At 39.4% G+C, this 16,258-nt stretch overlaps 1 long non-coding RNA gene across 2 annotated transcripts in view; it reads left to right on the top strand.

The window, feature by feature from the left end:
- LOC148373844 (uncharacterized) overlaps nt 1–15,025 on the top strand; it is an 80,257-nt gene extending 65,232 nt beyond the window's left edge. The window contains exons 2-3 of one of the 2 annotated variants that reach the window (XR_015852823.1): nt 9,912–9,966; nt 13,099–15,025. This is a non-coding gene — a long non-coding RNA (uncharacterized LOC148373844). The remainder of the gene's footprint in view (nt 1–9,911; nt 9,967–13,098) is intronic. The other variant, XR_015852822.1, reaches the window with a different exon arrangement.
- Nucleotides 15,026–16,258: the final 1,233 nt, after the last annotated feature.

Raw genomic sequence — 16,258 nt, 5'->3', positions numbered from 1 at the left:
TACCCAATATAACGTGTTGATATAGAGTATTTAAATAGTGCTACATAAAATACACACTGTAATAAAAATAGGGTAATATGCATATGTGGGGGTGGGGTTTAATGTGGGCTCTTACTCCCCCGGGTGGAGTTAAAGAGCCTCATGGCAAGAGGAAGAAATGATCTCCTCAGTCTGTCCGTGGAACAAGACTGTGACAGCAGTCTGTCGCTGAAGCTGCTCTTCTGTTTGGAGATGATGCTGTGTAGTGGATGTGATGAATTGTCCATGATTGACCGCAGCTTTTTCAGTGCCCGTCTCTCAGCTACAGTTGTCAGGCTGTCCAGCTCTGTGGCCACAACAGAGCCTGCTTTCCTCACCAGTTTATTAAGACGTAAGGCATCCTTCTTTTTAGCGCTGCCTCCCCAACACTTTGCCGCATAGAAGAGGCCGCTTGCCACAACAGTCTCATAGAACATTTGCAGAAGCTTTTTGCAGTTGTTGAAGGATGCCAGCCTTCTGAGGAAGTACAGTCGGCTTTGTCCTTTCCTGCATAAGGCTTCTGTGTTGGCAGTCCAGTCCAGTTTATTGTCCAGCTGCACACCCAGGTATTTGTAGGTCTGGACAAATTCTAGTAATTCTCCTTTAATAGTTACAGAAACCGGGTGAGTTCTAGTTCTCCTGAAGTCCACTACCATCTCCCTGGTCTTGGTGGTGTTCAGGTGCAGGTGGTTAGTGTCGCTCCATTGGACGAAGTCCTGAATCAATTTCTTTTACTCCTTTTAAAATAGATACATACATTAAAATAGTCATACAACTGACATGACTTAAATTAACTTGAAACAGAACGTGCCCAAAGAAATAGAAATTTCAACGGAGCTCGCCAATTGAAAAGTGTTGGCACTCCTGTTTTAGAACCACATTTACGAACTAATTTCATAAGAGCTAATTAATCAGTCTCCACCTGAACATGCTTTCCTTAAACAGGTTAACTCCTCTTTTTTACGCTCTCTTAATCACAAACATGCTTTTCAACCACAAACTTTTTAAAATCTTAATATTGTAATGTCTGTTACTTTTATTGCTTTTGTTCACATTTGTGATGGACCCTTTAAGGGAGAAAGGACGTCATGAAGAAGGGAAGTGACTGGTGGGGAAGTTCTGCTCTCAGTCTCTCAGTGTGACTGGCAGCTAACAGTAGCTCCTGTGGAATGTGTTTTTTACCGCCTTTTATTTGTTCAAAAAATCGGCGATCAGATTTCATCAGTGACTGTGTGCATCTTTGACTACACGTAGGGGCATTACAATATTATCAGCAGCTTGATTTACACTCAGACATGTCTGGAAATATACGGGAGTTGGCAAAGATGTTTGCAGTGTTTGGAGTCAGAAAAAGCGCTTTCCTCAGTGCTTCCGCCCCTGTTTCTTATTGAATCAAAAAGATTACTACTAAAAATAACTTGATAAATCCTTGGGTAAAATATAAAATTTTAATTGCAGGTTTAGATCATACCGTTTTGTGTAAAATTTTACATAGGAATAGCAATATCTCAAATTCTGAAACCAGTAGGTTTTCAAAGTAGACTTTACATCAGAAGCCAGAGCAACGGAGAAAGCGCTGTGCTCCTTTAGAGAGCCTAAATGATTGGCCAGTCTAGTCAACGCCTACAATCGTCCCGTCCGTCCCCTATTCTATTCCATTCTATTCTATTCTATTCTATTCTATTCTATTCTATTCTATTCTATACCAGCTCAGTAGCCTAGATGGTAGGGCGCCCGCTTTGAGACTGGGAGGTCGCTGGTTCGCGCCTCGGCCGAGTCATACCTAAGACTTATAACATTGGTAAAATGGCGGCGCCCTCTGTTGGCTGCGGCTGCATCGGCTCGCTACAACGGGTCAGGTGTATCGACATTTCGTTCTGTGTACATTGTTACAAAGAATGACAATACAAAGGAAATTATTATTATTATTATTCTATTCTATTCTATCATTATGGCAGCCATTTCATCTTTCAAAAATTCTGACACACCTCACACACATTGTATACGTCCGATTATCAGGTCCGAGACTCTAGAGAGTCTTCAGGTGTGATTGGTTTTTGTTGCTGTTGGAACTCAAATTTTTCGCTAATACTCTTGCATCACTCTCTTGCTCCTATGTCACTTTATCCAAGCATCCATGGCCGCCTTAGTAAATCCACCATTTTGATGATTGTTGCAGTTTTTCCCCCATTGGTCGGCTCAGGCATCAGCTGTGAAGAGAGAATGTCCCTCCTTCATGATAAAGTTGAACATGTTTTGCATTTATATAGTGCTTTTCAAGTCAATGAAGACCTCCCAATGCGCTTTACAATGTGCTTCACACTTACCCATTCACACACACACACACTCACACACCAATAGGGAGTCAGCCATGCAAGGCGCCTACTTGCTTATTGGGGGCATTAGGGATTCAGTGTCTTGCCCAAGGACACTTCGACATATAACACGGAGGAGCCGGGAATCGAACCTGCGATCATTTGATTCCAAGACGAGCGCTCTACATCCCGAGCTATGCCGCCCCAAGAAATGAGTTAGGCCTGTTGACAGGTTTCTGACAGTTAATTGTTAGGGCGTAAAACAGACTGACCTTAAAGATTGGAGCAGCAGGTCTATGTTTAGATATATTATTCATCATTAAAATGGCACACTCAAGTGATTTATTTTTCCAAATTGATAGATAACTACATACTTATTACCTGTTGATTAGTGCTCATATCAAATGGCTTTCTGATTAGGAGCAGTGAGCCTTGTACCTGTCTTGTCAGGGAACGACTTATACTTCCTCTATTTATCTGGACTTGATTTAGCTTAACGGCAGTCAGGCTGTTAACCGTCCTTACTGAGTTACTCAAAAACTGAACAAAAATAGTCATCGTAAAACAAATGTGGGGCTTTGCAGTTTTCCGAATAAGGATGAAATTGCTTTTGGTCATTTGAGCTGAAAACATGTCTTCTCAATCTACTGTTTGAGCCAAAGTACTCAGTTGTTTTTAAAGCCTGGTTTAAGATTTTCAAGTAAGTTAAAGACTTTCAAACACTTTAAGGATATTCGTAACGTTTCAAGTTTTAATTCAAGTAGTCAACTTTCAAGTTAAAGTTAGGTTTGGAGCCAAAAGGGTTAGGTTTCATATTTAGGGTTTCAAGCCAAAAATAGGCTTTCAAACACATTTAAACACAAGAATGGTGTGTCAGCTAGGTTAAGGTTTTAAATTACCTTATTAGTCAGTTTTACTTACATTATGAAATTACTCTTTTTACTCAGGATTCACCTGTGTTGCCAATGTAGACAGAGTTACTAAAGTTACCTTGAAAAAGTAACTTGCATTACTGATTACCTTCTTGTTGTAAGTAACTTTTGTTCCGGAGTCTCATGAGGAAAGATGCTTCTCACATTTGCTCTCTAAACTCCCTTTTATCACTCCTTTGTCTCATTACTTTGTTTTTGTTTTTTTAACACACATTCCCTATTTGTATGAATTACATTAACGCCTGGCCATTATTTTCAGTTAGTCAATCTCAAATGCAGCCAGTAGTAAGAAATGGTATTTGAATTAACATAAAAACTAAACTAACTAGTGTAATATTATGTGATATAAACGAGTGACATAAACTATGTATTTGTAAATATTAATACACGTAAACACTGAAGAATAGATATAAATGTAAATGTAGTTGTTGTTCTTGCATCCTGTTAATAACAATAAGGGAATTGACCTAACAAGCGTATACTTTTAGGTTTAGATCTACTGGGAATAAATAACTTTTAATTTAGGTATATAGCTTACTCTTGTAATCGAGCGGTTATTAATATAATATTACCCTATTATCATTTTTCCTATTATTCATATTCAAATTTAAATTAATATTTTTCTAATTAATGTCAAGTTGTATAGGCTTAGTTTTGTGTTGGGTTTTGTGTTTCACATTGGGGTTCCAAGACAATCCGGTTTCCGAGTAACATTTCAATCCAGCTGTAGATTAAAAAGGTTGAAATAAGAGTTTTAGGAAATGGTTAAGGTTTTGTTTACAGCCAGGTTTTTTGTTGTTTTGTTTTGTATTGTTTAAAGGAAGGGTTAGGTTTTCAAAAAAGGGTTACGAAACAAGGATAGGGTTGAAGTAAGGCTGGGAAAGTTTAAAAATCACTTATCAAAACAGAAGAAATCTGTGTTTCCCCCTTCATTCGGTTATGTGAATCGAAGGGGAATAATTTTCTCATCATCTATCTTTTGCATTCCTGCCAAATGTACATTGAACAAGTAGCAGCAAGCGTCTCATTCCATTGCCGAGCCTGCCAGGTAGCAGGCACACTGTTGACACAAGGATTCGGGCATTTCCTTAGATTATATTTTCAAAATAAATGATTCCCTTGCTTCATTTTCGTTGTTTTTTTATTTTTCATTTCTGGATTTCACACTTTGTCGTTTTATGATTAGAGCAAGAAGGCAAAAGTTAACCATGGTCTTATTAAGTGTGTGGGGACTAGGGACACATACTTTCAGCTCGAAGATGTAATCTGATTTGTAGAAAGAAACAGCTTGTTTCACATGACTGCTTAAAAGTCACTACTGGCACAAAGCACGTGTCTTTGGGTGCAGTCGTGAACGTGTCGAATTTGTTGATATCTGTTGGTCTTTGCTAAATGTTCTTCCTCTGTGGTTTTGTTTGGGAGGGCTTCCAAATAGTGGAAAGGTGATAAAGGGGGCCGTACTCCCAGATAAAGCTTTTTCAAAGATTCTTTGAAAGTCAGTTATTTAGGAGTTCATTTTTCATCTGGAAAAAAAGTTGGAAATGGTCTGTTAGGAACTCTTGTTTACACATTTTCCTCTGCGGTTTCTTTATTGTGAGCTAATTGACCATCAGAAATCATACCAAATTATCAAAGTGGTCTCTAAAGCCTCACTTGACTTTAGAGGACTTCTCCACTCAATCCCAATGGAGATTTATATCTGTCTTCGGCTTTTCTCAATGTCTCAACTAGGGGTGCAACTAACAACTATTTTCATTTGTTGAATAGTCGGATAATTATTCATTTTTTCTTAAATGTATCCGTAAATTGTTTTAATTTTGTGGCATATGATAATAAATACAAGAAAAATTGATAGTTAAAAATACATATTTTATCAAACATACTCCACCCAGCCCCCCTGCTGCCCCAATAGAGACATCAATCAATAAATAAACCTCTGTCCATTTTTAGGGACAGACAAATAAATCTATTTATCTACCCTGGTCATATCCCTCGAGAGGGGTGACCGACAGCAAGACAAACACATACAAAAACAAAGGACAAAAAAAAGAAAAAAGAAGCAAATAACACACACAACATGTTTTGGACCATGGCCAACCCAAATGCCCAAAGCACCATGGTACCCAAGTTGGTCATGCTTTTGTCCCTCTAGATGAAATGGGACACAAGAAAGCAGCATTGTCACTCGGGTCAGGGTGACACAACACACTCTGCTTCTTTTCTACCCTCTGTCATACTTCTGATCACGAGGTAAATGAGTTATCATGTGAATCAGGAGGAGATTTAAGTTGCATGCGGTTAGGCAGGGCCCGACAGCTTTCGTTTCCCCCTGCCGCATCATACAGGTGCCCTTCCCATCCCTTAGAACACGTCTAAACATCCCACTATCCTTTTACAACACCTCTCCACTCATTCCTATCACCAACAAGAGCTCTAGCTTCCACTACATTTAGACCTCTTTCCCGCAGTGAACTAATAACACCATCCATCCACGTCAATCGCGGCCATCCTCCTGGTCTCGTCCCATTGACTAAATAATATATTAAAATAAAGTAAACATTTTCTATCACTGTAAACCAAGAAGAGGCAAATTATCAGCTGTAGACCTGTAAATAAAACTAATGTGATGTCCATTCTGTCAAGTACATTAGGTGGTCCTCCTCAAAGTCTGTAACTATAGTACCTAACGATTCTCAACACTTTGATATCAAACAGTTTCAACAACTGACGTTTGTTTTTCAGACCGCAAACATTTTACATATTGCACGTTTGTCAGGCGCAGTCAGCATAGCGCTCAAGCTAAATATACGCATAGAAAATGTACAGGGAATGTCTTTAAAATCATATCGACTTGAACATTACTTGAACATTACCGATGTGAGTCAGTCTCTGTTTTATTCAGAAGTCCAGCTTGCTATTTATATGTTTATGCGTCACCGATCAAACTATGCAAGCAGTCTTTTCATTGGAGGCATCCAGGCCAAAACATTCCAAACATTAGAAGTTTTGAGACGTGTGGTTTATGTTGACGTCGCCATTTTTGTATGTTTATGTTCCCGCTCCAGACAGAGACGCCATTGCGTATGGATATCTGTTAGTATGGATAATATTCATGTCGAGATGCTTCTCTGAAATTTCTTTTCAACTATTTCTATTATTGATTTTTGTCAACAATGTAGACTAATTGTTTCAGCCCTGGTCTCAATGTGGTTTGTTGACTGTGTGCCGTATCCCTCATTGATTTATTTCTGTCACTTTGTCCTGCATGTGATTTACATTAAGGTAACAATGTTAAATGTGTTCTTTAAACACACTTTTGCTACGAGGATGCCCACAAGACCTTTTCTTTCGCATTGAAACCATTGCCAACGGTACTGGTTTTGCTTTGGCCAAGTCATAGACGAGACGATGCAATAGGTAGGAGGCTCCGAACCCATAAGGCGTGTCAGTGGGGGCAGTTTTTCATAAGGCGCTAATCTCACCACACAACAGGCTGCACGATATTAGAAAAAGAGCTTCTACCCCTGAGCTAATCAAGACCCTGGCAGCCCTTGAAGCTTTAGCTCATCTTGGGGGACTAAGCCTAACCGCATGCAACTTAAATCTCCTCCTGATTCACATGATAACTCATTTACCTCGTGATCAGAAGTATGACAGAGGGTAGAAAAGAAGCAGGCCTGGCTCAACAGACACCTGTTGCGCCCGAAGGCCAGGTGAAGGTTTTCAAGAAACAGACCTTGGGGAGTCTATAAGCTTGTCCCCCCCCAGATGTACAGTTTAATAGGGTTAGGGGTTTTCAATAATTAAATATGCATGACAATAACACGGCACAAATTTAAAAGTAGACAACCTGACCTTGTCAAATAATTTATGAATATTAACGCGTTCAGAGACATTTTCTACTTTGAAGTTCAAGGCAACCTGCCATTTATCGCTGGCTTCAGCATTTAAGCTAGCAAGGGTGGTCAGATAGGCTATTCAAGGTAAATCCAACAGATATAACAGTATAATATATTGCACACTTTAACCATTTTAACCCTTAATTATCATGGGGGCGCCTTTGCCCCCGTTTGCCAAGTGCTATTTAAATTACCATAACTCCGTGACCGTTGGGTTTAAAGAGAAAATTCATACGCCTCCTGAAAGAGGATATTTCCCTTAAATTCAATGAATTCATCATAAAGTATTTCTCTAAAACACCCACAAGGTGATGGCAACTTCCCACAATGGATAACCTCTCAGGCATTGGTAGTGGAGGGTTGGATGAAGGAACACGTTTGTCTGGAGCAGATCGATCTCAACCAGACTAAATAAAGCAATTTTTGTCATATGTAACCAATAAAAATTGAATCATTTGAACATTACTTTATTAGTTCTGATTGTCAAAGGGGCAATAAATTGATGGGTCACGTATATTATTATTCTATTCTACATTTGTTTATCCTCTGATATTTTTGTACGTTTTTGTACATTATTATTGTTATTATTTCAATAGACCTACCTTTCTGTTAGTTACCTTCCTTTAAGACTGATACATGCCTATCTTTCATGATGGGTACTGCTGAACACCATCCTCCCCTGTACTGGAGAGGATTCAGGGTCAGAGTTGGCGCCAGAGATCCAGTAAACTATATGGACACTAAAAAGCAAGACACAGACACTTTTTTTGTATATATTTATTTCAGTTCATATTTCCAGTTTATGTTGTAAAAAAATACATTCATGTTCAGTTCCAGTCCCTACTAATTATATTCCTGAAAAATCCAAGACCAATTTTTGTTTTGTTTTTCATTTAAACTCATTACATTTTCTTAACAGGCAGTTTGGTTTGTCCGGGAAAAAAATGGGTAAAAAGTAATCACTCATAACATGAGTTCTGACTCTTTCATGGACAAAATAACAAAATAAAACAAAAAAACAGCCAGCGGCCTGTATGATACTACACAATAAATGGTTCTTGCCGAGAGCCTGTGCTGTTACTGATCACTTTTTGAAAAATGTCTATTCAACTGTTTTATTCAATGTTAAAGTAATCCATAGTAAAAGGAATTGTGAAATATTTTCGTCTCATGCATTTGAAATGGTTTGAATTGAGAAGACATGATAATTTTATCTAAAGCAACAGGAGAACCTGCAAACTCCACACAGGAAGGTTCGATCTCATGACTTCAAAACTGTGCCACACACGTGCTAATCACCGCATCGCCGTGCTGCCCTGTGGGGGACATGGTCGAATAAAAACTTTCATGCGGGCCCGAACAGGTAGAATAATAAGAAAGAGAGAGGGAGGGAACAAAGAGAAAGATTGTACAAGAAAGGGAGATACATTTAAAAAGAGAAATAGATCAAAAGGAGGAAAAGAAAATGCAAAAGAGAGAAAGTGAAAGTGAAAGCAAAAAAAAGAGAAAAAGGAGGCAAGGGAAAGGACGGGAGAATACAGAGAGTGAAAAAAAAGATAGAGAGTAAGAAAGGGACATAAAGGGAAACAGTTCCGGTTGCTTTGTGAGGGCGCCTGACTTTGGCGACATCTAAAACTGCAACTTGTCTGTCTCTTGAGCTTTTGTCAGTGTTGTCTTCTCAGTCTTAGTAGGCCTGATGCAGCCAGTGGGCTACATGTTTGAAAGTCAAACCACCACATTGTTTGGATCCAAAAACCTTTGACTGCTTTCATCCCTGATTGACCTAACTCCAGTGAAACCTAATCTTTATTAGGGCCTACAGCTAATCCACTGCATGTCACTCCTCCAGCCTTGATTTTTGCAATAGTGCGTGAAGTTATCGGGGAAAGCAGGAGCCAAGTGCTTAACGTAAAGTCTGATTTGGCATGGTAATAACCCTAAAAATGGAGCAACAGGTTGGACCGAGTAGGCAGATGTCACACCTAAAGAGAGCTGACTTTGTTCTCCGTCATGTTGCCTGCTACGGGTACCCAAAAACTTCAAAAAGGTTGGGCAAACAATTCGAAGTAAAAGGATGCGTTTTGGTCAATATGTTTCTCTGTAGTTTGTATTTATCCCTGTACTTTTAAGCACTCGCTTTTGATTGCATGACACCATACGACAACATTTATTGGTCAAATAAGATGCACTTTCCCTTTGAAAAAATATTCATGAAATGAACAGACTGATCGACCTTTAGTTTTCAGATTATTCAGATCACTTGAAGTATAATTTTCTTTCTGGCGTAAAAACCCTGTTGGAAATGTTACAAATGGAGATAAAAGTCAAGTCATACTGTATTTATTTGAATAGCCCTCAATCACAAAAAGTATCAAAGGGGTGCACAGACCACCACCATATATCAATTAATAACTTAATATTGTAAGCAAAACAGCAGACCAATAGTATTGAATTGTGAAAGAAAATACAACCTTATTTGGTCATAGAGAGTTTCAACATGACATTTACTAAGCATGCACACACTTAAAGAAGCAAAAATGATAAGCCAGTGGGGTTAGGATCAATGGTTTCCAGCATTTTTAATACATTTGTCATGCTTTGAGAAGTGATATTCAGCATTAAATTATGTTTCACTGTGATCCTGGTTTAGGGGGTCAAGTTAATAGTTCACATTCAGGTTATCTGAGATCTTAAACTGATTTGTCAGAGCAGATGAAATATTTCAACTCTGCTTTCTCCGTTTTCAGATGCTATCTGGGAAGCGAGACGAAGCTGGAGACGTGATCTCAAGAACTTCCCCAGGTGATTTTGTAATCTTCTCCCAGCATTCTCATCCCATGCAGGCTCCTTATATAAACTGACCCTTATAGCGCAAACAACGAGTACTATGCACTAGTCCAACGATGGAAGCGATAGCACCGCGACTTGGACTCACCGGGACGCTATGAAAGTTCAAGTCGCGACAGCGCTGCCCTAAAAATGCGGCCATATCGCCTTCAAACGCTCAGCCGCACCCGATGAAGATAAGGGTGTGATTACCCACCGCAGCGTCGGTGACCTTCAAAAGACCTCGATGATGAGCGAATAGAGGGTGCCGTGGATACATACTGATGAACCCTTTTTGTTTCTGTTGGTAAATAGAGGACTGACTTGTGTTAGCATGGCAGGATGCCCATAAAACAAGTATGCGAGACCAGCAGATTGCGGGGGGGAGTGATAGGGGCCGGGCCTCGACGTCCGCTCATCGGCATGCCAAAGCAAGTTGGGACGAGGCTCTGTTTACTGAATTGCCCCGCTTGCCCTGTTTCATACGATGAGGCAGCATCATTTCCCTCTTTATCCCCGTCCAATATAATTTCATGGGTTCACTTGAGCATCTGCAGCACTTAGTGTCTACACTTCATACTCATTCTCACATTTATGTGCAGAGCTTCACCACCGAGCGCACACTCTGCCCCCTAATGAAGAATAGGTCTCATTTTACTTTAGTCTAGGACAGTAAGAAAAAAAAGATCTCAATGTCAAACACGATCCACTATTTCAGAACTACTACCGTAAGGGAACACTTTAAGATTTGATTGGGTAGTCGCAACATAACCTGGAAAAAATCAAACATTTTTTTGATTTGTATGTTATTGTAATTTGGGGACACAATTATTTTTATAATTACTATCTCAAACAATCTTAAATATGACAGCTGATAGATATTTGTCAACCTAGATTATTATTTTCCAAAAACAACTACCAACATATGTGCCTATTTCCCTTATTATTCGTTAAATAAAAGACTAACTCATAATTGATCTAACAACCAAATCAATTATTTTCTTCTTTTTTCTACCGTAAATTTCAGACTGTGGAGTGCACCTGATTATTAGCCGAACCCACCACATTTTGAGAGGAAAACGGATTTTGTACTTACACAAGCCGCACCTGTATATAAGCCGCATGCGCCCACATTAAAAAAATGTAACACAAACACAAAGTTAACCCAAACCCGACATTAAGTCCCGTGTTTGAAACTGAATGTCCTTCATTAAAGTACACAGTCCAAAAATCACACCGGGCAAAATGAACGGAAAATGATACCGGTACTTAAGGTTTGATGCAGACCTGCAGAGTCCGGGTCCCGTTGAAAGTAATCCAAGGAAAAAAGTGTATATTTCCAAAGGTAAGGGTGGGAAGAATATATATCCACTATTGTCCGCCGCGTCCACAAACACTCACCTTTACCGGTCGCCACTTCCCGTCAGCCCGGGTTTTTTTCGCCCCTTCTTTTTTATTCGCCCGTGCAAAACTTATCAGAATAAGTGTCTGAAATAAATACATTACAAAAATATACAGTTGCAAATACATATTATACATGGTTACACATATTTACAAAGAAAGACGGTACACCGAGAGAGTTTTCAAAGCTTTAATAATAATAATATAACGTGCTTTGTTTTGCTTTCGCTTTTAATATAGATGTACGAAGTGTTTTAGCCCTTTTTTTATTTTTACACGTTCATGTTAGCGAAATCTTTCGTACGGAAGATTACGATAACGCGAACATACAATTAGCCTGGGTTAGCTTTATGTTTACGTTAAACATTCAAGGTAAACATTCAGGGTGTTGGAACGGATTAAAACGATTTACATTATTTTTAATGGGAAAAATGATTTCGGTGATCGAATAAATCGGTTTTTGAACAGGGTTCTGGAACGGATTATGGTCGAGAACCGAGGTTCCACTGTATCCACAAGCCAAGAAGATGCAGTTTTACTCGGCGCGTATATTCCACCGGTCTAAATCTTACCTTTTGTACTCGAGCGCCGCTGGTGGCCATTAGAAAAATTACATAAATTGGCCGCAGGGTTGAACGTTTGGGGAAAAGAGTAGCGGCTTATAGTCCGGAATTTACGGTAATTGTTTCAAAGCACGGTGCAAGTAAAGTTCTCATCTCATCTCATTAGCCGTACCGCTTGTCCTCATTAGGGTCGCAAGTAAAGTTATTTTGTGAAAATGTCACTAAATATTGCAAACAATGATACCAATGAATTTACTTTAAGTGCAAACCGCACTGGGCAAAGGAGAAAGAGTGCATGCGGCCTTTCCTGTGTATAGGTCTGCCCATTCCCACCGCTCACCCAATCAAATTGTTCTATGTGCTATGCTAGTGCTTTTGGGTAAAACATTTGTTTTGGGTTAATATTTTTTCTATGAGTTTTCATCATAAAGTTTAATAGTTTAATGTGCTCACATATCAAGGATAATTTTGCGATTTACAGCCAAAACAGGTTAAAAGAAGTGCAATTAACTTTTGCATCAAAAACAAAAAACCCAAATAAGTCGAAATTTTTGTGCACTCGTTTAGGGTGGTGATGGCCCTGGGGGAAAAAATATCGCTGAGCTTGTTTGTCCTTGTTTTAGAAGCTCTGTATTTAGCGCCTACCAGAGAGGGACAGGTGTAAGAGGTGGTGGCAGAGGTGGGAAGGGTGCTTTATAATGTTGACGGCTCTGCTGCAGTATCACAAGCTGGCAATGTCATGTCGACTAGGCTGAGACAGCAGATGATCTTTTGGGTTGAGTTGATTACTATCCGTATGTTTTTCCCGTCCGCTGTCGTCACACTGTGACGGTATTAACAAGCGCTGGTGCGTTTGGATTTTTTGGGGAGGGGTTTTATTACCTCATCTAAGTGAAGTAGTAGATTATGAAAGATCAAAAAACTTTGCAAACACATCCAAAGTCAAAAATCTGACCTACAGTTACAGCACAACAAGCTCCAGTCATTTGCATTCTGGTTGAAGGATCAAAAGATCTGTTATTTTTATGCAATACATCTTTGAATTGTGTTTTTTCTCCTCTCGGGATCATTTGGGACGAGGTCAATCATTGGTATCTGTATTATGTTTCTAGGATCAAAACTAAATCCCAGTTTTGCAATGCAGGACTCAACCAACCAGCGGCATCCAAAAGCCTGTGCTTTGTCACCAAAAACGCTGCCCTCAAGATCCCGCTTCAGCGTCTCAGAGCGGGACAAGCTTTGACGTAAACGCAGCAGGATGGCGGAAAGGTTTTCTATTTCTTCAACGTTATGAAAGTGATCAGTCGGGCTAAAAAAGGAAGCCAAGACGGTGAGCGCACCACAAGTTTACCGCAGCTGACCACTGCGGACGGACAGACTTATTGTTTGACTTATTCTACACTGAGCCTGGATTAATATTTTCCCGTACGGACATCTGCTTTTCATACGTGCGCTCTTGGTTGAAAACCACCGGTGTCACATCCACTGTGTTATCCAGTACACATCAACACGCACTGGAACTGCCAAAGGAAAATAATCAAACATTATTTTCATTCTCGTGCAGAGACCTGAGCCAGTATTTAGCCCACGTTGACTGGTCAAGGTCGGGTGATGGAGTGCTCTAAAAAACAGAATTATGGAAGAATGTACAGAAAATCATATGATATTTAAAATTTTCATTGCCAATCAATTTGAACTGAATACTTTGATGAGTGAAATGAAAATAAAATCAATTTAAGTGTAAACTGACTTCCATAAAGTCCAAAGTCAAATTTTGAGGCAAAAAAAAAAAGCATTATGTCATTTGCAATTACAGGGTAATTCAACATTGTTGGAATATATCATTCTGTGATTAGGGTCAATTAATAAACCCGAAAGAAAGTGCTAAGCCACGGCCACCATAGTTACGGTGGCACACGCAGAGCAAATGGAGCAGCCAAAACAACAGCGAGCGACTCTTAAGTTTCTATTCCTGATAGCATAGCTGTATGATGTCTTGCTTATTACGCAAAAGACAGTCAAAAGGGGTTTCATTATATATACATTATTAATCATGGCATCAATGTGTTCAAAAACGCTAATAACCTTTTAAGGGTGGATTCAAATAATAGGAAGTGAGAATCCCTATTCCAACTACACATAGAAATAGATTCAGATTTGTGAGTGATAATGGTATATAAAAGATATACAAATGACTGACCCAGCACATTAAATTAACAAAACGAGCTGTGCCATCTCCACCCGTTCCGAGTTTCCAGGCAAGACTACATAATGAGCTACATAATGAGCCTAACTTGCAAACTTTTTTGACTGACAACTAACCGACCCAACAGCTGCGTAATAAAAATAGAACACCTTCTGTAGAACAAATAACGTTGTGTCAGTTCGCATTGACCCTATGCACGTTGAAATGGTGAAGCCACGAGTATGCCATGCTTTTCTGTGATGCAAAAGGGGCCGGGCTGTCGTCTGCCTCTCGTTCTGATTGGCGAAAAACAGCGCTGTCGGATCTATTATTTGTCTTGAATCTTGAAATGTTCTCCAAAAACCTGAAAATTCGCATCAAAATCAACATTTTTGTGTTTGGACTGCATTTGATTGTGTTATATCTTATGTACTCTACCTTAATGGCAGTGAACAGTATTTTATTTAAAAGCATTCATATTTTGACGGTTTTGAAACTGGAGGAATGCCTTGCATAATTTGAGATTCTTGTGTTACTGTTATTAAAGGAATCGTGTCACAATCATATTGTAATTGTAGTTCATTATAATATGCTTCCACAATCTGGGTATTTGTGGTCATGTTGATGTATTCCTTTGGAACTAAAATAAATTTCATTTGTGGAGTGTAAATGCTATATCGCTTGTCACGGTTTCACTACTTCGCGGATTTTCGTAGTGATCATTCATTCTATTCTGCATTCTGATTGGCTAAACAGTCACTTTCCCTACTACAGTCACTACCTAAAACAGCTTGCTGAATTTACATTACTTATGTGTGAATTCTCTGGCAAATTTGTGTTTCGTGAACTTCAGCAAGTCGCTTAAAAATTGGACACTTTGATGAGCCGTTCATTACAGTTTTACAACATAACCCACGATGACAAGTATCAATACAAAGAAGCGACAAATTAAGTTTTCCTTGCCCTCATGTAGGTTTTAGATCAGGGGATGGTTTAAAAAATGGTCTATAGCCCGTACAGACATTTGAGACTTCTTGTGAATAGGGCTAAAAAATAAAAATGACTTGACTTAACTGCCTATCACGATGTTATTTTCTCGAAAAACACACCTTCTCTGCGTACTTCAGAAGAAGAAAAGACTTCAGTGCAGAGTCAGGATGCAGCAGCTCATTTAAAAGATGGTGACATGAAGGAATTTGATCTCTACTTTATTATTGCAATGAATGGTATCAAATGGAGTCAATATGTACCAGTTGCTTAGGCACCCATCATTCCCCTAAAAGAAGCTTCTTGAAGACAACTCTTGTGACAAGTAATCCAAAATGACTCGTACCAAAAAATAATATTTGCCAGGTCACGAGGTCACAGCTATCGGAAGAAAACTGTAAGAGGGGGGTTGATGGCTTGATGTTTTGGAATTTGAGCTACATGACATCTTTATGGCCCCCAAAAACATTTGCATGACCACATTGCACTTTCCCTCACCATACTCCAGCACACACGCACGCACACATGAACACACTGCAGGCGAAAGATGACCTTTCTATTCACTGCGCTTCTATAGTCATGAATGGAGCGGCTCAACAAAAGGTGACATCATTTTCTCAGGCTTTGATTGGCTCCCTCTGTGCCCCGGAATGACATCATATGAGCCCCCAAACCCAAATTTTCCAACAGACCCAACCACCGGCTTCTAACTCGTAATACAACCCTCCTCCCCCTACTGTTTTTGGATGCTGCGTTGCCAAGACAACACATCCAGGAAATGGGGCAACACTTGGCAGTATATTAGAGCTGTCTATCCCATAATGAGCTTAGACGGCCATGCCTTTTGTGCGCCGAGTAAACAACCATGGAACATGATAGAGTAAGCCCAAATGAAAGTGTAGGCAAAGTGCAATTTCACCCACGACCCTGTTGCACAGCTTTCCTCTTAAAAAGAAAATTTGTCTGAAAACCATTCAACTTTCTAACTCAAAACTGGATGTTTTTTATATTAGCAACAAATATAGCACGACAAAACCCAAATAAATTTGCATGTTTAAACAATGATATGTTCAACAACAGTGGTTCCCGACCTCTCCTGTACCACGGAACGGTTTAATGTCTGGCAGTATGT

The sequence above is a fragment of the Urocampus carinirostris genome, chromosome 1 (genome assembly GCF_059441175.1).
Source record: "Urocampus carinirostris isolate Australia breed hairy pipefish chromosome 1, RoL_Ucar_1.0, whole genome shotgun sequence".
In the NCBI taxonomy this organism is placed as follows: Eukaryota; Metazoa; Chordata; class Actinopteri; order Syngnathiformes; family Syngnathidae; genus Urocampus; species Urocampus carinirostris.
This window is presented reverse-complemented; position numbering and strand designations above follow the sequence as displayed.